This window comes from Podarcis pityusensis, assembly GCF_964106645.2.
Source record: "Podarcis pityusensis genome assembly, chromosome: 13".
NCBI lineage: Eukaryota > Metazoa > Chordata > Lepidosauria > Squamata > Lacertidae > Podarcis > Podarcis pityusensis.
Window position 1 is genome coordinate 6,606,635 of NC_138038.1, and position 24,348 is coordinate 6,630,982.

Consider the following 24,348-nt stretch of genomic DNA (forward strand, 5'->3'; position numbering starts at 1 on the left):
AATACTGACATTAGGGACTCTTCAGAGTCGTTATAGAAGGGACGGGCAAGTCGCTGGGCTAAATGAATAAGGTCTAGCACCTCTCTCATCGTGAAGCTGTTTTGCTTCAACACTTGATCTTAGACAAAAGGTGGAGAGACAGTTGTACAGTATGTTAATAATATCATTGGTTATTAATAATCATATATGCATTAGGACAATAATATTATTTATATAGCCATATAATAATGTATGCAAATGCAACGGGTTATATATTTACTATACTGTTTCTTTCTTAATGTAAATTTTGTGCATTAATATATTCTTCCATCGCTTCATTTTCTATAACTGAAATTCTTTTAATAAAATATTAATTTAAAAAAGAAGAAGCTGTTTTGCTTCAGGTACAACTCTGGAGGTAAGGCAGATTATTTGAGAGGAAGAGAATCAGAGCATCTACCGCCCCAACAAAGGTCCTGTCCTGAGGTGTGTTTAAATTTTGGGAAATTCAGAATGACTTACAGATTGGCTGCCTCCTTTACTGCTCACTGGGGGGTTGCCAGGCAGGAGTGGAGTATATATTAGAGAAACACACTGGGTGGGTCATTTCTTCTCATTTGACTTGAAACCTGCAGTGTTGAATGCCCCTCCAAAGAAAAGACAGCAATTGATGTAGAGTTGTTAAATACTGTATATAAAGTCACAGTGTACCTTTCAAAGTATTTTTAAACCAGAAGCACTAAAACACTTTTCTTTAAAAAGAAAAATAAATAAACAATGATGTCTTATAGCAGACCCAAAGAATCTCATTTTCTACCAACTGAGTATCCCAACTGCAACTTACTCCTAAGTAAATGTGCTGACGAATCAGCAACGTGATTTGGTGAAGCAAAGTTGGCGACTGTTTCCCCTTGAATTACTAGGTCGTTCTCATGATTGCTTTTTTTATTATTGAATCACCGTTTCTCGACAGTCCTTGACTACAACCCTCTGTCATTAAATTGTTGCTCTTGAAATCTTTCAACTGCATTCATTGTAAAAAGAAAATAAAACAGAAAACAAAATGTTTTAGAAAAGGGACATCTTTTTAAAATGTGCAAAATTTTCTAAAGAAATGCATTGAAGTTGGTTCTTTTTTTTTCTTTTTTCTTTTTTTTTTTTTGCCACAGAACTGGCCCACTTCCAAGCAGCAGTTATCACAGTAGGAAAGACGATAACTTGTACTTTAATAGCATCTCTACTGGCATGATAAATGGATCTGTGATTGGACCAATTGGGATTTCATGGTCTGAAGCTTTATGAATTTGTCAGTTCTGTTCAATTGTTTCCAGCAAAGTGACTCGATCATATTGTTCATGTTATCTGGTGGAGGGAGGGTGGGCTGGGGGGAGAGAATCTAAAATTAGATTGTGTACAGACTCTGGGCAATTGGTCCTTGTCCAGAATCATTTTCCTATCTGTTGATAGATTCATGCGGTAATAGTCGCAAACTCATTTGCGGCTAGTCACAGCCCATTAACCATCTGTTCCTCTATTAAGCAACCTTCTTTATATAATGTAAGTATTTAATTTTAATAAACTTTATCTACCACGCATTTATCTTAGACATAATAAGGAACTATTGAGAGCATGGTCAATGGGCCATGTAAAAACCATCATATTTTTGATAGAATAGCTTCTGTGTAAGGCAAGGGGGGGGGAAATCTACCCCAAGAGTGGTTCTCAAATAGCTTTAAGAAAAAATAGTATTTTCTTAACTTCAGCATGATCAAAAGGAGAGAGGCCATATTCTGAGATAATTAATGCTTAAATGCAGAATGGCACTGGAGAAGCCTTGCTTTTTGCTATGAAGATCAGCACAGTGATCAATTTAGATTGCATTTCAGAGACACCAAATCTCACATCTTCTTGGCAGTACTTAGTGATGGCTATTCCCCCACCCTCAAGAGCTTTGTCAGCCGGTCTTATGAATTGTACATCATCCAACCATAGCAGATACTGCAGCGCTATAGTTAAACATTCTAAAGTGACTTGAAATCAATTGGAAGCCTAGCTTTATACAGATATCATCCAAATTCACAGCAGAGCTCTTCAAGTGTGGGTATATTAGCCAAAGAAGGAAGAATAAAAGATTTTGACTTTTGTATATATACACAGCTTTGGATGTGATGAGGTTTTTGCCATTAGGCACCTAGGTTCAGCCATCGTGCTAGTGTATGTTATTATTAACAATGCTATTAATAATGGTGATGCATATAATTGCAGCATTTTTCCTCTCGTAGGAGGGCCAGCAGTAGGGAACTCCTGCACGGAGTATCATAAAGAGGAGTGGGAGAAAAGGATGGGTTGCTTTACTGTATTATATTACAGTTTCCAAATGTACATGAAGTTGTAATACAAGCAAAAGCAAAACTCCCAGAAAGGAGTTTCAAGGAGCTTACATCTAATTCAACTTAATTTTGGCAGATGGATAGAAATATTATTAGTAGCATAAGTATTGGTATTATTATAATATTTATATTTATACCCCTCTTTTTTCCCCTGACAAGGATTCAAGATGGCTTACAGGTAAAAATAAGAACAGCCAAAAACATTGAGAGAAAAAGCACAATAATTTAAAAACATATATATAATTAAAACACACACACACAATCTATTAAAAAGAGACAGATAATTACAAGTAACAAATAGTACAGAATCAGCCCTTTCATTAAAAACAGTCAGTTCCCAGAAGCCTGTTGGACAGAAGGCTTCATCTGCCAATGAAAGGAAAACAAGGAAGGAGCCAGTCTGGCTTCTCTAGGGAGGGGGTCCCAAAGTTGTCTGGGAGCAGCCACCACCAAGAAGGCCCTCTCCTGTTTCCCAGCCCAATGGACTTGTGAAGGTGTGGGGCTGAGGGAAGGCCCTCTTCTGAAGTTCCCAGGCAGGTTTGTATGAGGGAATATGGCATCTCAGATATACCATATTCCCACCTGTGAGGTGAGTCAGGCCAAGAAATGATGGGTAGCTGAACATCATAACTAAAAGAGGCTTGCACTGAGTCTCTACTTCAGCATGGCATGTATTGCACACGCACACCACACGGGCTCTTATTTGTCAGAATCAACTGCTGAGAACTCTCTCTTCCAGTGTGCCAATCACTTCCCTCTGGCATAATCCCAAGCGCGTGTATGGGGTGTTGGGACAGGAGTACAGTGGTACCTTGGTTTTCAAATACCTTGGTACTCAAACAACTTGGAACCCAAACACTGCAAACCCAGAAGTAAATGTTCTGGTTTGAGAACTTTTTTCAGAAGTCGAAAGTGCTCCATTTTGAGTATTACACTTCCGTTTTGAGTGTTACGCTGTGGTCTGTCTGTTTTTGCTATTTCTGTGAGTTTTTGTTTTTGCTGCTCTTTTTTGTTTTGTTTTTGTGACAGTGTGGTACCCAGTTCAGCTACTGATCGATTGATTGTGTAACTGCAGTACATTGTTTATTGCTTTCATTTTATGGATCAATGGCCTTGTTATATAGTAAAATTCATGTTAAACTGCTGTCTTTTTTTTAAAAAAGAATTTTTATTAAGTTTCCATTTACCAAATTAAACATATCAAACCAATTAATCCAAATTATAACAATACACATCATATAATCCAATTATTTCCCAATTGTAAATTTTTTGTGGGGGGTACCCATGCTTCTTGATCGGCAGGAGTCCAATCCTCGAATATTTCTGCTGCTTTCATATTTACAATGATATTTTCAGTCCCTCTTCTCAGTCCTTGTCGTTACTCATTTTCCTTTTCATTCACCTCCGAATTATCTCCGCAAGTGGGTTAAAAAAACAGATATTTATATTTCTGTGTGGATTCTGTATTGCTCTCTCGTGAATCACTCTCATCCAATAGTCCAGGCGTTTCCACTCGAGCGGGCAATCGCCATCTTGCCATTCCGATGAAATACAGTCTAAAAGCCCGCTCGTTAACTTTCCAGACCTGTTGCATCGTAAATTAGTCTTTTCCAGGAGGGCTGCCTCTTCCGGTTCACAATTCCATCAGATAACAAATCTTCGGCTCGCCCTCCCTAAGACCAAACTCCCTGCAACAGGTGTCTGTCCTTCTGTATCAAATCTCAATTCTTGCTGCCTCACAAAGAGAGCCTTTGTTTTTCCAAGTCCTTCACAGAATAAAACCTTTAAATTCATATTATTTTTCCCCACACAGCTCATTTTTAACCCCATTTGCCAATTAGTTATTGTGACGGATCTTCTGAGGGGGAGCGTTATTAGGTAATCACATGAAACAAGAAATAAAAAGTCATTGCCCCCTCCTTTCCGTTCCGTTGCCTTCCACATACCAGCATGTCTGTAGTACTTTGATGTAATCTTCCATCTCAATTTTCTTCCTTTCAGTGGCCAAATTATTAGCAGATAAAACCTCTTGCCTTTCTCGAAGCATGTGCGTTAGCTTTCTCCAAATTTTTCCTTTTAAGTAACGCAACTAGTTTCGCTCCTGGAAGCAGCTTCGGAGGAGTACCGAAACCCGCCAAGGGTTGTGCACCCAGTGCCTCGCACCCCCTCCTTCTTCCGAACTTGGGGGTGATTTATGGCAACCACAGGTGAAAACTGCATCTTTCCATTCCCTGGAGAGACAAAGGAGACTGATTTACTCCCCATAATCAGCCTCAAATTACCTCGTGCGGGCTGGATAGATGGTATTATCCGCCATCTTCCAAGGCGCCCCTAGCGGCCCCCCCATGTTAAACTGCTGTCTTAGGTGTTTTTTTAAAAGTCTGGAACAGATCAATCCATTTTCCATTACTTTCTATGGGAAAGTGCGCCTTGGTTTTGGAACGCTTTGGTTTTGGAACGGACTTCTGGAACTGATTAAGTTTGAGAACCAACGTACCGCTGTAGTACCTCTGGTGGCTAAACATGCTTCTTCTCAGGTGGCTTGCCTACCTTTGGTCTGCATCCTGCATCCAGCACCCAGACATGTGTGCCAACTCTAGGGGGCCTGGTGGCACATGATGCGCGAACATGATGCCATACGTGGTGCACAGTCCAGTTTCAGTGGCCGGCTCCTCCAGAGTGCTCGGCCTTCTCCATAAGAAGTGGCATCATGACACATGTCAAGCGCATGATGTCACACATTCAAGACACGTGAGCTAGGGACTTCCCATGCATGCGAAGACATGCTCTGGTGGGTCGAGCAAACAAGACCAGTTGTGGGTCCAATAAGAAAGAAGCAAGATTCTGCACTTGCTGTAGAGGGAAGTGAGGGGCAGGTGAGGCTCATCTACCTGGGAAGGGAGCCCATCTAGGAGAAGGAAAACTCTGATCCTAAACCTCCACTGCCTTGCAGGACATCTTTGGGAGAAGAAAAGGCTCAACAGTAAACCCTACACAAATCCAGAATGGAGTCCCTAAAGTGGTTGGATGGCACCTTGTACTCCTCCTTTTGGCAACTCCTGCAGCCAAGCTGGTGCCAAATGTATTGCTCTGCTTACCTTTGGATCACATCAGAGAAGCCAAGAAGGAGGTCTTGTCATTTGGGCAGCCCAGAACCTCCATACACACTGCACAGGCCGGCGCCCCAGGGAGGTCACTTTGGTGACGCTAACACAGTGGTTTGATTTTGTCCCTAGAGGTGCACTCCATTGTCTCTTGAGATAGACAGATAATAACAACAACAATTTATTATTTATACCCCACCCATCTGGCTGGGTTTCCCAGCCACTCTGGGTGGCTTCCAGCCAAATATTAAAAACTATACAGCCTCAGACACTAAAAACTTCCCTAAAGAGGGCTGCCTTCAGTTGTCTTTTAAAAGTAAAATAGTTGTTTATTGCCTTGACATCTGCCGGGAGGGCGTTCCACAGAGCAGGCACCACTACCGAGAAGGCCCTCTGCCTGGTTCCCTGTAACCTCACTTCTTGCAGCGAGGGAACCACCAGAAGGCCCTTGGCGCTGGACCTGATGGGGGTGGAGATGCTCTTTCAGGTATACTGGGCCAAGGCTGTTTAGGGATTTAAAGGCCAGCACCAACACTTTGAATTGTGCTCAAAAACATACCGGGAGCCAATGTAGGTCTTTCAAGACCGGTGTTATATGGTCTTGGCGGCCACTCCCAGTCACCAGTGTAGCTGCCGCATTCTGGATTAATTGTAGTTTCCGGGTCACCTTCAAAGGTAGCCCCACGTAGAGCGCATTGCAGTAGTCTAAGCGGGAGATAACTAGACCATGCACCACTCTGGCGAGACAGTCCGTGGGCAACAACAACAGTCCCATGTGTCTGCAACAAAGTCGATGGCTATTCAGTCACCATCAGGTTCAAAATATCCACATGACAGGCCCCACCAGTGGTCCTTTGCTCCTACCTACCCAGTGGCATGGGTGCTGCTTCCCTGTAGAGGGATACTTGCCACTGCTGCACTGGGTGCTGTCAGAAAGAAGGAGACTCTTAGGTGCAATGCTTGGGATTCACTGAGGCAGCATTGACTGCGGCAAAAAATATTACTTTCCAGTGCTCCAGGTCTTCTTCAAATCAGACACATAATGGCAAAACAGATGATTTTCATAGACGATGGGGTTATTTTATCAGTTAAAACATGTTGTCTTTCTCCTGAAGGTTAGCAAGAAGTATTTCGTGGGAGTTGCCATAGGAACCTTGCACACACAAAACTGAATGTAAAAAGAAATTTTATGGTGAGCTGAAAGGAACGGCAGATGAAGGAAGGGAGGTTACAAACCCTCTCTGTAAATCATTTACAGAACATTTAAAATGGGGCAATAAAACTGACAGACTTTTTTTTCTTTTGATCTTGGGCCTTCTGTTGAGCAAAATGTTCAAGATAGATTTCACCTTGTGTTAACAACGAGTTACTTCTCACAAAACTTTTGCAAAATCTGTGTGCCTCTTGGCAATTATGAAAGGCATATATATAAACTGCCACTTTTCTTAGCAAAGCTACAGTATTTTTTTTGCATATCTTATTGAGTCTGGTTATTTCTCTAGAAGGGAAACCATTGCATTGCATAAAAATAACAGACTCTGATGGTTTCTAAACATGTGCCCCCCCAAAAAAAACACACACAAAGGTCCATGGAGCAAAACATGGTGGTTCCATCCATTTCTAATGGACATTGTGATGGAAAAAACCAGACTCAGCAGAGGCACATAACTCCTCTGCTTTTGACAGAAGAAACTCTAGCCCTCGATGAATAGCTGTTCTCTCTCTTGCATCATGGCTATACCTCCATGGGTTGGTAGGGAGTCCTTTTTATGTGAGATTCTATTTAAAAAGGGACGCGGGCGGCACTGTGGTCTAAACCACAGAGCCTAGGGCTTGCCGATCAGAAGGTTGGTGGTTCGAATCCCCGTGACAGCGTGAGCTCTCATTGCTCAGTCCCTGCTCCTGCCAACCTAGCAGCTCAAAAGCATGTCAAAGTAGATAAATAGATACCGCTCCAGCGGGAAGGTAAATGGTGTTTCCGTGTGCTGCTCTGGTTCACCAGAAGTGGCTTAGTTGTGCTTGCCACATGACCCGGAAGCTGTACACTGGCTCCCTCGGCCAGTAAAGCGAGATGAGCGCCACAACCCCAGAGTTGTCCGCAACTGGACCCAACAGTCAGGGGTCCCTTCAACTTTTACCTCTTTAAAAACATGTACTGGTTTAACTCTTGGGTTTTGACTGCTCCAAGTAATAACGGAGCAGCCTTTGCTTTCTCATAAGGTCTGCCATGCTTTTATCCTTTATACACACCAGATTAATTTATTCTAGCCCTCCATATGCTAATCAGCTCCTGATGTGGCATTGAGGAGAAGCAAAACATGAATCTTTTAGCATGCAGATGGGTTTCAATCAGACATGTTTTGGAGTAAGCGTGGGCTGGGAGCATGGCTACGACTCCTGCCAACAGCAAAGCAAGGTTCAGAATGATCTGGTTACAGGTTGCTTATCCACAAACATCCCCACGGAACCTATAAACATTCTCCCCCCCCCCCGCCCCTTAGTTTGCTTGTCATAAAATACCCAGGGAGTGTAACTCTGCCAGTGTTGCTTGCACTGCCTGGAAATACTATCAATCTGCAGCAAAGCAGCTTCAGGCAGAGAGAGAGAGAGAGAGAGAGAGAGAGAGAGAGAGAATATACTTGCAGACTGGATCATTTCAACATGTTGCCACATAATATTTTGTGGAGTACTTAGTGAGAACCATTTTCTCAATGAGAACATTAATATTTCTGGGAACTTTTGCTATCTTCTCTAATGCTGTTATGTACTGAAGTTCTCACCCTGGGCCAGCAGGGGGATACTGTAGATAGTTATGCAAATGAAGGATCGAAAGTGGCGTTCAGTGATTGGATGGATACTGTAGATAGTTATGCAAATAAGGGATCGAAAGTGACGTTCAGTGATTGGTTAGTTTTAGAAAATTGTTACAGTTATGTTGTACTGGAGCTCTATATAAGCAGGCTGACTGAACCCTTCAGTTCAGTTCAGTTCTGTTCTGGCCTGTGAATAAACAAGAGCTGTTTGAAGAATCACTGTGTCGTCTGATATGTTCACCCACAACTTAACAAGTGCCGCCTCTCTCTTCTGCGGAGAGAAGTACAGTGGTACCTCTGGATGCGAACAGGATCCGTTCTGGAGCCCCGTTCGCATCCTGAGCAGAACGCAACCTGCGTCTGCGCGTGCGCGGCTCATGATTCACCGCTTCTGTGCATGCGCACAACGTCATTTTGAGTGTCTGCGCATGCGCAAGTGGTGAAACCTGGAAGTAACACGTTCTGTTACTTCCGGGTCACCGCGGAGCGTAACCTGAAAATGTTCAACCTGAAGTGACTTTAACCTGAGGTGTGATTGTATTATCTGTACAGAAATGGCTCTTTCGGAGATGATTCTCCTGTGACAGAGAATCATAGAATTGTAGAGTTGGAAGGGACCACGAGGCTCATCTAGTCCAACCCAATGCAATGCAGGAGTCTTTTTGCCCAACGTGGGGTTCAAACCCATGACTCTGAGATTAAGAGTCTCATGCCCTACCGACTGAGCTATCCCAAGAATGTTTGCTGTTTGTAATAGCAGATATAATGAAGACAGAGAAGCAGTCTTCTATGGAAGCAAAAGCCCAGGTTATACAAGAACAGAATCATTTTATAAAACTTCCTTTGGAGTGAATCATTTCAGGTCACAGGTATGGTTTTTCTCATGTTTGAATACTCCCACATGGGGTTGGGAATCCCTCCAAATAGATAAACATCTGGTGAGGAGGAAGGTTAGGCAGAACCTATCTCCCTAAGATACTAGTATCAGCACGGCATGGTTTGTTTGTTTGTTTGTTTGTTTTTAAAAGGAAAGTAAAGATTCTGCAGTCTCCATGTACAGCCTGAATGGTATAGGCCAGGCATAGGCAAACTCGGGCCTCCAGATGTTTTGGGACTACAGCTCCCATCATCCCTGACCACTGGTCCTGTTAGCTAGGGATCATGGGAGTTGTAGTCCCAAAACATCTGGAGGGCTGAGTTTGTCTATGCCTGGTATAGTCCAAAGTTAGCTTTACCACTTGATTGGATAAACTGGTCCACAGAGAGCTAGGAGAGGGAAATGAGAGTATTGATGAAGGCATGCTTTTGAGGTGAGAACAGGAGATCAAGGAGGTGAAAATTGAACTGCTGGTAAAACCCTGGATCTGAAATTAAACTAGGGCGCTGGAAACTCTGCACTTCTTTTGTGCATAGACTGACTTTGTACATTTCACGAGAGGCTATAGTTAGTGGAGAAACATAGTTGCTGAATTATAAATAGCGCAAAGGTTTAAAGCTCAGCCTTGGCAGGCTTATATGTTTATTGTTTTTTTTTTTTAATTCTTTACAGACATTATATTTTATTTAGTCAGTTTGCCTCATGCCCTTCCTCCCAAAGGAGTTAAGAGTGGTAAGCCTCAGAATGTAACACTGGGTAGTATTCAGCTAAGTTGAGCAGACCCACAGAAATTAATGGACATGGCTTCGTTGTGCTCATTAGCTTCAATCGGTCTACTCTAAAACTTAGCTGAATGCCATTTAAAATAAGATAAAGACATGCCTAAAAGCATTTAAATAATGAGCTTTTTATTGGAGCGAGTTCTTAACTCTTTGGTGCATCATTTAAAAATACCGTATTTTTTGCACCATAACACTCACTTTTTTCCTCCTAGAAAGTAAGGGGAAATGTCTGTGTGTGTTATGGAGGGAATGCCTACGGGTGCCGGGGGGGATCTGCTGCAGTCGTGAGCAGAGGATCCATGGTTCCCCTTCCTTCCCTCCTCCGTGGCTCGCTATGAAACAGCAAAGCGGGAGAAGAGCCGCTGAGTGGGGAGGAGAGAGGGACAGAGAGCCTGCTTCTTTAAAGGAGCAAAGTGTAAGCGGCTCCTGTCCGGTTGGTTCCTTTAAAGCAAGCAGGCTCTCTGTCCCTCTCTCCTCCCCACTCAGCTCGCTACATAGCAGCAAAGTTTTTCAGCTCGCTAAGCCGGGGATGAGCAAGGAGGAGGAAGAAAAGCAGAGCCTGCTTGCTTACAGGAGCAAAGTGGGAGAGGAGAGGAGCCTTCTCCCCTTATACCCCTCTTCTTCATTATTAGCAGCATCCTTCTCCACCCACCCCACACGTGCTTCTTCTCCCCTTAAACCCCTCTTCTTCGTTATTAGCAGCATCCTTCTCCACCCACCCCAGGCATGCTCCTTCTCCCCTTATACCCCTCTTCTTCATTATTAGCAGCATCCTTCTCCACCCACCCCATGCGTGCTCCTTGTCCCTTGAGTGCTTTTCCTTCCCTCCCCACTTAAAACGTGGTTACAAAGCACGGATCCACATGGATCCTCAGGATTTTTGCATTGGGCTACTCCAAACTCACTGTCAGATCACATGTCTGTGGCCACAGCATGAACCACAAAAATCATACATCCACTGTTTCGTTTAGAATATTTTTTTTTCTTGTTTTCCTCCTCTAAAAACTACGTGCGTGTTATGGTCGGGTGCGTGTTATAGAGCGAAAAATACAGTAATAATAATTAAAGTATCACATGTCCGAACTCCAGTTTTTTGGGGGGAAATTGACCATTTTCTCTTCATTAGACATTGTTGGAAAATACAGTGTGTGTGTGTGTGTGTGTGTGTGTGTGTGTGTACAAAGGGGGAAGTGGTATTTGCAATCTTGGTATGCGCTTACCCACAGCATCCTTGGGCAAATGTGAATACCTCACCTATTACCAGCACTGCCTGCACCTGTTTTTAAAAGGACACACTGTGGGGCAAGGCAGAATCAATCTGCAATGAGCTTCTATTTCAGAAATGAAACCCGCTTCTCAAGAAGTGCTTTACAGGGGCAAAAAGATATACTAGATCAGGCTTCCTCAACCTTGGCCCTCCAGATGTTTTGGCCTACAACTCCCATGATCCCTAGCTAGCAGGACCAGTGGTCAGGGATGATGGGTATTGTAGTCTCAAAACATCTGGAGGGCCGTGGTTGAGGAAGCCAGTACTAGATTACTAGATACTATTTTAGATTGTGTGTGGACTATGTAGAGAGGAAAAGTGCTGAGTTTGCATTGATTCTAGAAGTAAATGTCATTTGTCTGTGACCGCTGTCAACCACAGAAAGACAATCCAACTGCCCGCCACTAAACTAAACCAAAACAATCAGACTCAGTTTGAGGCTGATCTTCTAGCATGGCTTTTTTTTATCAAAATGAACATGCCTGCATTTCTGTTTAGCGATGGATAGTGCCCTCCAGCTGGTTAGAAGCTGGAGTGTAATTATATTGTTATGAGTTTGTGAGTGCCAAACCCCTTTAATCCCTGGACCCAGTAAGTGTCAAAACTTAATCAAGGCTTGGGGTGTTAAAATGGGGGCCAGACCATTCTAATCCCTGGTTCCAGCAACTGTTCAAAGCTAAATAAGCCAGGCTAGTTTCCGGTGTTGAGGTGATTGCTTGCGTGATGGACTATTATGGGGGGGGGGGGGAAGAGAAGGTGATGGGCCAATAAGAAAGCAAATAAAAGGGGGCTCTGTGTCAGATGGCAAATGGGTGGAGCCCCTCCTCCAGCTCTTAAATAGCGAGGACAAAAGTCAGCGTTTAGAGTTGAAAGGGTGTGTGAGGTGACTTCGAGGGAAAAGTGGCAGACTGGAAAAAGCAGAGAGTGAGCAAGCCATGACAGATCTTTGCTTGAATTCAAGGCTGCAGCTATGAGAGAAGGAGACCCTTTCAGTGTGTTGTTGCTGTGAACCCCTCCATCATAGGCCCAGCTTCTATATATGTGTAAATAAACCTTATATCCTAAAGACACCACAGTCTCTGCAGAGCATCATTTCAGAAAGGCAACATGGACCCTGAGTAAGTACCTAGAACTCCTAGAATCTCACAGCGCTTGGAGACTAGAGTGGCGTACAACAATATTTTAAGCAAAAGTGACTTTTGGCAGGACCTGAAGCTTAGTCTGAGTTGCTTCCACAGTTTCTCAAACCACTTGGCTCCAAACAGTAAATTCAAGGTTTCTCCTGAAGGTCCAAACTCTTGCTCTGGTAAGATTTATGGTGGCCCCACAAACAAACCACCCTCCTCTATCAGAAGCAAAGCCTCGCTCTACCCCTCCCTGTGTCTTATGTCTATCTCTTCTCCAGTGGAAATGGGGAAACAGAAAGGAGGTCCGCTTTCCACTCTACAAGCAAGCAAGCAAGCAAACAAACACAAACTCTGGATCCCTCTCCCCATCAAATGGCAATGATTTTTCTGGTGCCATCATAACTGAAGAAAATGCAAACAAAAGCCCACGTAGCAGTCAGTCGATTGGGTTTGGAGTCTGCTTTTCTTTTTCAGTTTTCCCGGGATTGGAAAAATCTGAATTCACTGTACGAAAAAAGGGCTGGTGGTTTCTGAATAAGGGCAATATTGTATGAATGATGCCCAGAAATATTGGACTCAAACAGCCTCAAAGTCCAGTATGGAAAAGCCCTTAGGAGCGGCTCTCTTCCCTGTCAGGTCTGGAGTTTTACAATTTAGAGCAGAGCTTGCATCTTTTTCTCAGAAATGCAAGAAGCTCCCTAAAGGCCTGTGCTAATATAAACTGATGCAACAGCCTTGCCAGCTTGCCTCTGCCAGCCAGTTTTTAGCAATAATAATTTATTATGTCACGATCTTGAAAGGCTAAAAGGGATTTGTGCACTGTAAATATCATGTTGTTATATCTCCTATGTTTTTAATCATTTATGTGCTTGTATTCAAAGCGCTGGCTGGTTTCTCTTGCTAGCTTGTACTTCTATAGGAATATAAATCTTTCACCACATACTATTTCTGTTCCGCCGCTTAGAAGAAAAATCCCTGTGTTAATTATGCACAACCTACATAGAGAGACAGCCAAGAGCTGTGTTTGTTAAAAGGTGAAGAGTTTAGGGACAGGACGAATTTTTCACCCTGACTCAAATTAAGGGAGAAGAAGCTGGGGCAGCCTCGCTCAGAAGTCCCAGGGCCACATTAGCATCCTGAAGCCTCTGGCGCAGGGAACAAGTTCTTGAGAAAAGGCTTAGCCCAGTGCAGTCCATAAACATTCCTCGGCTCGTGAAGCCCTTGTCTTGTGGCATCTGGCTTTATGAATCCCATTAATGCCAGCTTGCTCACTCAAAGCCTCGGAGGGAACCTAAGAAAGCTCTCTATGCCCATTCAGAGTGAAGTAAATCCATTCCAGATGCTACAATCCATTCCTTATGCTGGGAGTGGCAGAAAGCATTTTTTGTACTATCCACCAAAACATTTTGGTGAGGCGCCTCCCTCCAACATTCCTCAGGTGAAAAGAGGGACATTTTTCAGTTCCCCTGACCCTCCACAACACCCCATTTTTATGTCTCTTTCCTTCACAGAACAGAGTGGTGCATGCTCTAGTTATCTCTCACTTGGACACAGTGTTGCAACCCCCAGAGCAGAGAACAGGTGGGAGCATGGCTGGCGCGTGTCCCAGGGGTGTAGCGCACCACCCACGGAGGTGTGGCTAGTGGCGCTGGGGTGTGGTGCATCACCACGGGGTTTGGTGCATCGGTGTGGCACATCAGCGCGGGGGCATGGCGCTCGTCCAGGGTTGCGTGGCACGCAGCCCAGGTGGGCTCAGCATGCGCCATGCATCCTGAGGGGTGGCAGCGATGCCACCCTTTCCCCAAATGGTGCCCGGGGCGGTGCACTACCCCGTCCTCCCCTCGTACACCAGTGCTTGGACTACTGCAATGCACTCTGCGTGGGGCTACCTTTGAAGGTGACCCGGAAACTACAACTAATCGAGAATTCAGCAGCTAGACTGGTGACTGGGAGTGGCTGCCAAGACCATATAACACCAGTCCTGAAAGACCTACATTGGCTCCCAGTATGTTTCTGAGCACAATTCAAAGTGTTGGTGCTGACCTTGAAAGCCCTAAACAGCCTCGGCCCAGTATACCTGAAGGAGCGTCTCCACCCCCATTGTTCAGCCCAGACACTGAGGTTTGGCTTCTGGCAGTTCCCTCACTGCGAGATTTGAGGTTACAGGGAACCAGGCAGAGGGCCTTCTCGGTAGTGGCACCCGCCCTGTGGAATGCCCTCCAACCAGATGTCAAGGAGATAAACAACTATCTGACTTTCAGAAGACATCTGAAGGCAGCCCTATATAGGGAAGTTTTTAATGTTTGATGTTTTATAGTGTTTTTAATATTCTGTTGGTTAGCCTCCTAGAGTGGCTGGGGAAACTCAGCCAGATGGGCAAGGTATAAGTATTATTATTATTATTATTATTATTATTATTATTATTACTATTATTTTATTTCCTGTCAGAAGAAGGGCGAGTGCCACCACCATTATATCACCCTCCATCATCCTGAGAAAAACCCTTAATCCTGATTTTATTTTATACCTTGGTAGATTTACAGAAAGAAAAAGAAACATACCAATAAATAAATTTTAGAAAGGGGCAAGGTTACATGTGGACGCACAAAGCATCTTTTGTTTTAAAAAATCAAGACTCCTTGCGCTTTGCTCCCCCTTTCTTCCTGCCCAAGTCAGCCCTGTCCTCTGCCTGCTCCTCAGAGATGGAACATCACACAGCGCTGGTCCTTGTTGGTGGCAACATCTCTTCCTTCTTGCCTGCTCTCCAGTAGCTTGAGAGCCAGTGTGGTGTAGTGGTTAAGAGCGATAGTCTCGTAATCTGGGGAACCGGGTTCGCGTCTCCGCTCCTCCACATGCAGCTGCTGGGTGACCTTGGGCTAGTCACACTTCTTTGAAGTCTCTCAGCCCCACTCACCTCCCAGAGTGTTTGTTGTGGGGGAGGAAGGGAAAGGAGAATGTTAGCCGCTTTGAGACTCCTTAAAGGGAGTGAAAGGCGGGATATCAAATCCAAACTCTTCTTCTTCTTCAGCTTCTACAAGCTGCCTAAGGGAGCAGCTAAGGGAGGAGGCCAGCAGCAGAGGCAATGGAGAAGCAATAGGAAGCTTCCTCACAGCTGCCACTACCACCATCACTCGGGACAAGCGTCCGCTCACCCTCCTCCCTGAGCTCAGCAGTGGGGGCACTGGAAATAGATGCATTCTGGGATCAAATCAGAAGCTGGGATGGCTTTCAGAATTCTGGGACTGTCCCTGGAAAATCAAGACACTTGGAGGGTGTATTATAGGGTGGCAGGAGTATCGGATTGGATTTCTGGGTGCACCACACTCCCTGCCCCACTTCCAATTAACTAGCACCAATTGCTTTTTCTTTCCTTTCTGCAGCTGTCTCGCTAATTTATTTTGTTAGTGTGGCTTAAGGCTTGCCCTGGGCTTTTCCCTAGGAAAACCCTCAGTTTAGCACTGAATGGGAACATATAGAGCTTTTTGGGGATCACCATTTGTTCTGATTTAGTGCTAAGGGTGGGTTTTTCCAGGGGAAAGCAGCGGGGCAAAGGCAGACCTGTGCCTAGAAAGCATGGGACCTGCATTTTCTGGGTATGGGGCAAGCAGAAGTATGGGCAAGCCCTTGCTTGAGATGTCATTCCGCAGTGTTCTTCAGCCTTGTGCTTGCCCTTGAAATATGCTCAGAGTCCTGCAGTGATTTATTGCAGCTCTTTATTGCAGCTTGTAAAACAGGGATTGAATTGCCCCCCCAAACCTCAGGCTTTTATATACATTATTTACACAATGAGTCCCGTCTGATTGGCTGATTCTGCTTCCCTCCTGGAGCCTGATTGGTCTTTTCCTGCAGGCCAATCAGTTGTTGCATTCTAGGATCCTACTTGCCTATTGTTCTAGGATCCAAGCTTAGTACATAACAGCCCTGAAAATGAATTGGGCCCTTAGGCATTCCATTTGACTGATGCTTTCAATTTCCACTGGGGATTATGGGGGTTGCAATTTCACGCTTATGCTCCCCGTGGGAAAAGCCGATGCCAATGTCACAATGCTGGCACTGCCTTCACTTTGCAAACAGTTAAGGGAAATAAGTGATTTTCAAAAGAGGAGGGAAATCCCCTCCCTGATCCCGGCCGACTTTCTTTCTTTCTTTCTTTCTTTCTTTCTTTCTTTCTTTCTTTCTTTCTTTCTTTGCTACACTTCTGCTGTTTGTAAATTCGCCACATCTGTTTTGCTGTTTTGACAGTCATTTTTATTTTTCTTGATGCACTCCAACTCAAACGGTATCAGCTATTTGGGAGATCACCAAACAGATGTGTTGACAATGTGTAGTCAATCAGACTATTTAAATAAAAAATGCTTTCAGAATGAAGGCAATGCGTCTTCTGCAGGTCACATGGACAATCTTAGCCAATCAGGGATTGCAAATTCCAAGTACACTTGCAGCTCTTTTGAGATGATGATGATTATATCACTAAAAGTAGGGTAAAGGTAAAGGTACCTCTGACCGTTAGGTCCAGTCACGGACGACTCTGGAGTTGTATGCTCATCTCACTCTATAGGCTAAGGGAGCCAGCGTTTGTCCGCAGACAGCTTCTGGGTCATGTGGCCAGCATGATTAAGTCACTTCTGGCAAACCAGAGCAGCACATGAAAACACTGTTTACCTTCCCGAAGGAGCAGTACCTATTTATCTACTTGCACTTGGACATGCTTTTGAATTGCTAGGTGGGCAGGAGCTGGGACCTCACCCCGTCATGGGGATTCGAACTGCCAACCTTCTGATCGGCAAGCCCTAGGCTCTGTGTGCACAGACCTCCTTTTGGTTCAGACTCATTGCTGAGGAAATGAATGCAGCACTCAGCAGAGCAAGCAGAGCCTATGCCAGGGGTCAGCAAACTTTTTTCAGCAGGGGGCCAGTCCACTGTCCCTCAGACCTTATGGGGACGGACGGACTATATTTTGAAAAAATAAATGAATGAATTCCTATGCTCCACAAATAACCCAGATATGCATTTTAAATAAGGACACATTCTACTCATGTAAAAACATGCTCATTCCTGAACTGTCCATGGGCCGGATTTAGAAGGTGATTGGGCCGGATCTGGCCCCCGGGCCTTAGTTTGCCTACCCATAGCCTAATAGCAGTGGCTGTGTAGAGAAGACTCTGGCTGCTTTCCTTAGTACAATGGCATTATAAGCATGCCTTATTCTCATCTGTGAAATATGGGAAGGTGTTCAGTTAAAGACTGGGCAAAATACAAAATGGAGGGTTGTAAATTTCCCCCCAAGTGGAGGGGATGTTTGGGTGGGTGGAGCCTGGAGATAGGCAAGGCTTGCCATTGGCTGCAGTCCTGATGCGATGGCAGCTCTTTATTTTACTTGGAAGAAAAACATTTGTGGGGCAGCTGCCAGTTCTGCTCCCAAAATGCTCCAGACATACAATTTTCAGGGAGAACTCTAGAAAGAGGCAGTGGTGGCTGCCAGTCAGAGGCTGCTCAGTGGAGCTTTGTTGCTGCATGTCCATATATTAAGAGAAATGTACAGGAAGATGCACACATGTTTCTGTGCAGTGTTTTTAAATAAAGAGAATCACAAATTGATGCAGAAATGGGGTGTACTGACCTAAGGTTGGGGAAAATGAGAAACTGAAAGAAGCCAAAACTGACTGATTTGCCCATTCCTACGTGATGAGGCTGATCTTCACGTAGAGACTGCCCAATTCACTGGTTTCAGGCTTCTAGTCAGAATGTATTGAATTATATTGACAGTTTCTTTTCTAGCATGTAAACAAATGCATTATAATAACTACTGGTATTTGTTTTCCACCAAAATCCACCTTTCTATATCAGAAAAGTAAGGACACAATGCATTTTTAAAAAAAAGTTTGTGGAATCTGCATTTCAGATTTTGACCCAGTATTGTTCACTGGCAATAAAATAAAAATAAAATAAAATAAACAGCAAACAGCAAATCATAAAACCTGCCTTTAACTAGAATAATTGATCTAAGTGTGTGGAACACAAAAACTCCCAGAGCTTGTTAGTCTTTATGATGTTGTTTTAATTAAAAAGCATTATACAGGAAAAAAATAAATATTTTATAAACCATCAAGTTTCATTTTGCTAAAAGGAAAAATTCAGTCACTGAAAGTATGTTGTTCTGGAATGCAGAATGGGGCATGACGCTTGATGCCTTCTTATTCCTTCGTCTTACATTCCAAAAGTTCTTCACAACTTAATCATATAGGTTCATGCATTGGTACCTTCACAGAAGCTCATTTCAGGCTCAGGGGTCCAGCTCACAGTGGCGGCCTCAGCAGCAGGTTCCCCAAGGCTTCTTGGATCATTCTTTTTCTAGCACCTTCCCTTTGACCTTACCACCTTGGGTGACCCTGCTGGGAGTTCAAGATTCCTGATGGCTTCTCTTACAAGGGTCATAGGAATGTGCAAGCCCATTCACCACAACAAGGTGGTGATCCAGCAAGTGAGAGAGGAGGAGGAGGAGGAGGAAGAGGAAGAGGAAGAGGAAGAGGAAGAAGAAGAAGAAGAAGAAGAAGAAGAAGAAGAAGAAGAAGAAGAAGAAGGAAAGAAAGAAAGAAGATGGGGTGCAGTATTCTATGATTATTTATTACTTATTCAGTTTCTACACTGCTCTTCACCTGAGGATCACAGAGTGGTTTGCAATATAAAAACACAAAAATACAGAACATGATAACAAACAAAACAAAACAATGCCTCCCCTCCAGTTGAAAAGGGCATAGATCAGCCAAAGGCCTGGGAGAAGAGGGACATTTTTTGCTCGGCACCAAAAGATGCATAATGAAGGCGCCAGGTGAGACTTGTTGTGGAGGAGGCAGAAAAAGAAGGGCTCAAGATGATGATGGCAGGAACCAGGTCAGTTCCTATGGGGAGAGGCGGTCCTTGAAGTATTGCGGTCCTGAGTTGTCTGAGAGCCAGTGTGGTGTAGTGGTTAAGAGCAGTGGACTTGTAATCTGGGGAACAGGGTTCGCGTCCCCGCTTCTCCACAAGCAGCTGCTGGGTGACCTTGGGCTAGTCACACTTCTCTGAGGTCTCTCAGCTCACTCACCTCACAGAGTGTTTGTTGTGGGGGAGGAGGAGAAAGGAGATTGTGAGCCGCTTTGAGACTCCTTAGGGTAGTGATAAAGCGGAATATCAAATCCAAACTCTTTGAGGCTTTTTAGGTCAAAACCAGCACTTTGAATTGGGCCTGGAAACTAACTGGAAGCCAGTGAAGTTGAGCCAGGATTGCTGTTATATGTTCAAACTGTCTTGCCCCAGGGAGCAACCTGTCTACTGAATTCTGCACCAGGTGAACTTTCTAAACCCTCTTCAGAGGCAAAAAGGTAAAAGACCCCTGAATGGTTAAGTCCAGTCAAAGGCGACTATAGGGTTGCAGCTCTCATCTCGCTTCAGGCTGAGGAAACCAGCATTTGTCCACAGACAGCTTTCCGAGTTGTGGCCAGCATGACTAAACTGCTTCTGGCGCAACGGGACACCGTGACGGAAACCAGAGTGCACAGAAATGCTGTTTACCTTCCCGCTGCAGCAATATCTATTTATCTACTTGCACTGGTGTCCTTTTGAACTGCTAGGTTGGCAGGAGCTGGGACAGAGCAATGGGAGCTCACCTCATCGCGGGGATTCGAACCGCCGACCTTCTGATTGGCAAGCCCAAGAGGCTCAGTGGTTTAGACCACAGCACCACCCGCGTCTTCAGAGGCAGCCCCATGTATAAGGTGTTGCAGTGATCTAGACAGGTGGGGTGAGCAAGCACACAACCCTTTCTCATGTGATTATAATTGATCGCTTTTGAATGTTCAAATAGGGCAAATGTGTTGCCCTTAATCCAACTAGGCACTGCACAGAACCAGGAGCATTTTGTAACTGGATGGGGAATTACACCTGCAGATGCCTGCTGTGTTCTTGAGTCCACTGCCCAATCCACCAGATTCAGTTTCACATGCCTGTACCCAGAAATAAGTTCTGATTATGCTTATTAGCTATTTGGGACAGGGTGTATTAACTAAGGATCCATGCAATGGGAAATGAGGCAAAATGTGTATCAACCGTTCTGAAGTTATAGCCTGGGGATATACTCAACCATTTTATTGTTCTAAAAATACACAGTGTAATCTTCCAGTCTCTCAAGAGTATCTGTGATCCTGATAGTTTGTGTATGAAAAATTCTGTTTCAAATATTGTGCTTGCTTATTTATGAAACTAGTTGCTAAAAATGCCAAAGAATGCTTCATGCAATGATAAAATGGAGACAGTCTTTATTAATTCTAAAGAGTTTTGAGGGGCCTATGGCAATGCATACTCACATACAACACACAGTGGTACCTTGGTTCTCAAACTTAATCCGTTCTGGAAGTCCATTCCAAAACCAAAGCATTCCAAAAATCAAGGCACGCTTTCCCATAGAAAGTAATGCAAAATGGATTACTCCGTTCCAGACTTTTAGAAACAACCCCTAAAACAGCAATTTAACATGAATTTTACTATCTAATGAGACCATTGATCCATAAAATTAAAGCAATAATCAATGTGCTGTATTCTAAAATAAATAAGGCAGTATTGTAGATGATAAAAATAAAATTTATTTATTTTTCTTATCTACACTGATGATTGTCATTGTTTGGATGGGGGGCTTTTATCCATTTCTGCAGTCACACAATCAATCAATCAATCAATCAATCAGTAGCTGAACTGGGTTCCACACAGTCACAAAAACAAATTAACTGAAAAAGCCTCAAAAGCAAAAACGCAAAATAAATAGCAAAAACAAAAGCGCCAAACTTAATCCATTCTGGAAATCCATTTGACTTCTGAAATGCTCAAAAACCAAGGTGCAGTTTCTGATTGGTGCAGGCGCCCCAGAAACAATAGCCAACAGCCGCATTGGACGTTCGGCTTCCAAAAAATGTTCGAAAACCGGAACACTTACTTCCAGGTTTTCAGCATTTGAGAACCAAGGCATTTGAGAACCAAGCTACTAGTGTATACATATACAGGGACCAAAATATATTGGGTGATTTTAATTGCACTCCTTTGTATATGAAGGGGGGAATGACATGAGAATCTACTGTTAGGCTTCAATAATTACACACACTCATGACACACACTACTTTACACTGCTAAAATGAAGGAAAATAACCAAGACTGGACTTCTGTGTGGAAGGTCTATGAGTTTAGCTAATTTCTGGTACTAAAAACAAATTATTTGGCTTAGAATGTGCTCTGAGACACCATGTTCTTTCATTCTAACTGTATATCCTTTGCAACTGGTTGTGGATGGTATATCTTAAGGTACTAGTTTTGTTTGTTTGTTTGTTTGTTTGTTTGTTTGTTTGTTTTTAAAAAGTAGATCTGAGAAGCCTGAACTCTTTCCACCCTTTGGAAGTATCACTTGACATAATCTGAAGATTGGCACATTTAGAATGGTAGGTAGCACAATGGTGGGCAAGCCTTCTTTCCATTTGTCTGCAGGTGAGCTTCAATTCAAGTGCTGAAAAATCCCACTCACGTTTCCTAAGGGTGTTCTTTGGTGACCCCAGTTGTGTGATAGTAGCAGCTCTGTATTGAGAGGTAGGCATTGGTTGTGTGAAACACTGATTCCTTTCCATTGCAATCCATCTTCCACCAAAGCCTACATTGTTCATCCTGTTGTCCATTGTGATGAAAGTATGTCCCCTACGCAAATCACCCCATTCATTTCAATGCCAAGGAAACTCAATGCAAACAGGAAACGTAGCAAATGCTGTATTGTTTGTGAACTCAAAGCAACAGCAACAACAAATATCAATTGTATTTGCTGGATTTATTTCTGTTCTGGACATAGAACATTTAAGCAAACATTGCCAATATCTTGCTCCCATTTCTGTTGTCATTTGAATTCTCCAACAGCCCTAGACAAAGGTCACCGTCAAACCAAGGACCTATAAGGCTGTGGCTCACCATCAAGACATAATCTCGATGATTTAGGACTGGTTTTCTGGCTCCAGTTGTTCCTGGTCCTACTGTTTTACCTCTCAACCCTTTGGTTTGTGCACAAGGCTGTGTTCCTTGTGGCAAATCTACATTCTTCTTTTCCAGGGGAATGGGCATCATAACTAGTTTTAAAACTAGATCCAAAGGCATTACGCCTCCTAGCTGAAGGAGCAGATTAAAAGGGGATGAGTCAGATGCATCAATATTTCAGCTCACTTTGTCTCATGCGGTTGCTGAGAGAGAGAGAGGGAAGAGTGATGATGCATTGTATTAAAGTCAAGACTGGATGGAGTGGAGTAGAGAGGGATAGGGGGTTTGCATCATGTACCCAGACTGAAGGTTTGGCCCAAGCAATTAATTAGACTATTGATGGATATTGGGGGACTTTTAACTATACATTTCATCATTAGCATGCTGGTATAGATTGCATCTTGACCTATGTGGCCAACTCAGACACAAAAAGAGATTAAGGAGCTCTGAGAAATGAGCGAGTAGGAATAAACAATGGCTGTTATGGATGGCATTTGTCCTTATCGTCAATGTGCAAGGACAAGCCTTGTGATCAGCAAGAGAGGATTCTCAGAAACATATTAATAGCAAAGGACAGATCCGGCAGATCTTGCCAGGGAATGACACTGCAAACTATATGCATTCTTGGCTGCTCACAGAGCCTCCCCCTCCCCATCCAAAACAGAGTCAAGGATTGGAAAGGGGCATCACAATCGCCACATCTCAACATTCTCTTGACCTTGAGGCCTTGTCAAAAGGTAACACTGGGATGTGTTCAGAGGTGTTCACTGGTTCACTGGCTGCCAGGCCAGGTTCAGAGTGTTGCTATTAGTATATAAAGCCCCTTACAACTTGGGAGCAGTTTTCCTATGAAATCAACTTACTCCACATTTTCCCACTCAACCACTTTGATTGGTAGAATTGGCATGAGTACAGGTGCCACAAAATACCCGTTCTGCAGTTCGAAGAATTTGATTATTTACACTTATTGTTTGTTCTCTCCCCCCCCCCCCCGTGAAATTTTATTAAGGTTTTTTCCCCCCATAATGCAATACAATTAAAAGCAAACTAATCTAAAGAAAAACAGGAAAAGGAAAAGGAAATGCAGTGTCCTCAACTAATACTCTTTGAAACTCCCTGCCTATTGAGATTGAGCTGGTGCCTTCATTGTACTCTGTTTGGCACCTGCTAAAAGCAATCCAGTTTGGACAAGCCTGCCCAGATGCTTAGAAAGTTGAGGCAATTTTAATCTGTTTTAGTACTGTATTTTTCGCTCTATAGGACGTCCCCGACCATAGGACGCACCTGGTTTTAGAGGGGGAGAACAAGAAAAAATTCTCCCTGTCTCTGCTCAGTGCCCCTTCAGCGAAGCGGCAGGAGAAATGGAGCCCCTTCCATTTCTCCTCCCGCTTGGCTGAAGGGGCGCTGCGCAGCTCTCCCTCTCTGCTGAAGCCAAAAGAGTCTTGCTCTCCCAGCTTCAGCAAAGGGAACCTGAAGCCTCCGGAGTGCAGCGGGACCTCCCACTGTGTTCTGGAGGCTTCAGACGGCTATCCCTGAAGCCTCTCGCTCTCCAGGCTTCAGCAAAAGCAACGCGTAGCCTCCGGAGTGCAGAGGGAGCGCTTCCTCTGTGCTTTGGAGGCTTCGCGTTGCTATCACTGAAGCCAAGGAGCCTGCATTCGCTCCATAGGACGCACACACATTTCCCCTTAATTTTTGGAGGGGGAAAAGTGTGTCCTATAGAGCGAAAAATACAGAAATTCAACTTTTGTATGTTTTAAAGTAGCGCTGTAAATATTTCTTGATTTTACTGTTTTATCTTTTGTAATCTGCTTTGAAGTATTTTACAGCCGAGCGCTCTCTCTCTCTCCACACACACACACAAACACTGTGTTACTGATGTGCTACCTTAATTTATTCTAACAGGGAGTCTTAAGGTGGGCCTAATTTCTGGCTTCCCAGGTGATATGGAAGCACACTATTGTGGGGATCATT

General features: G+C 43.9%; 1 long non-coding RNA gene across 1 annotated transcript in view; it reads left to right on the forward strand.

The window, feature by feature from the left end:
• The first annotated feature begins 1,487 nt into the window (after window positions 1–1,487).
• LOC308460668 overlaps window positions 1,488–24,348 on the forward strand; it is a 33,661-nt gene continuing 10,800 nt past the window's right edge. The window contains exons 1-2 of the long non-coding RNA XR_013978705.1: window positions 1,488–1,536; window positions 21,722–21,800. This is a non-coding gene — a long non-coding RNA (uncharacterized lncRNA). The remainder of the gene's footprint in view (window positions 1,537–21,721; window positions 21,801–24,348) is intronic.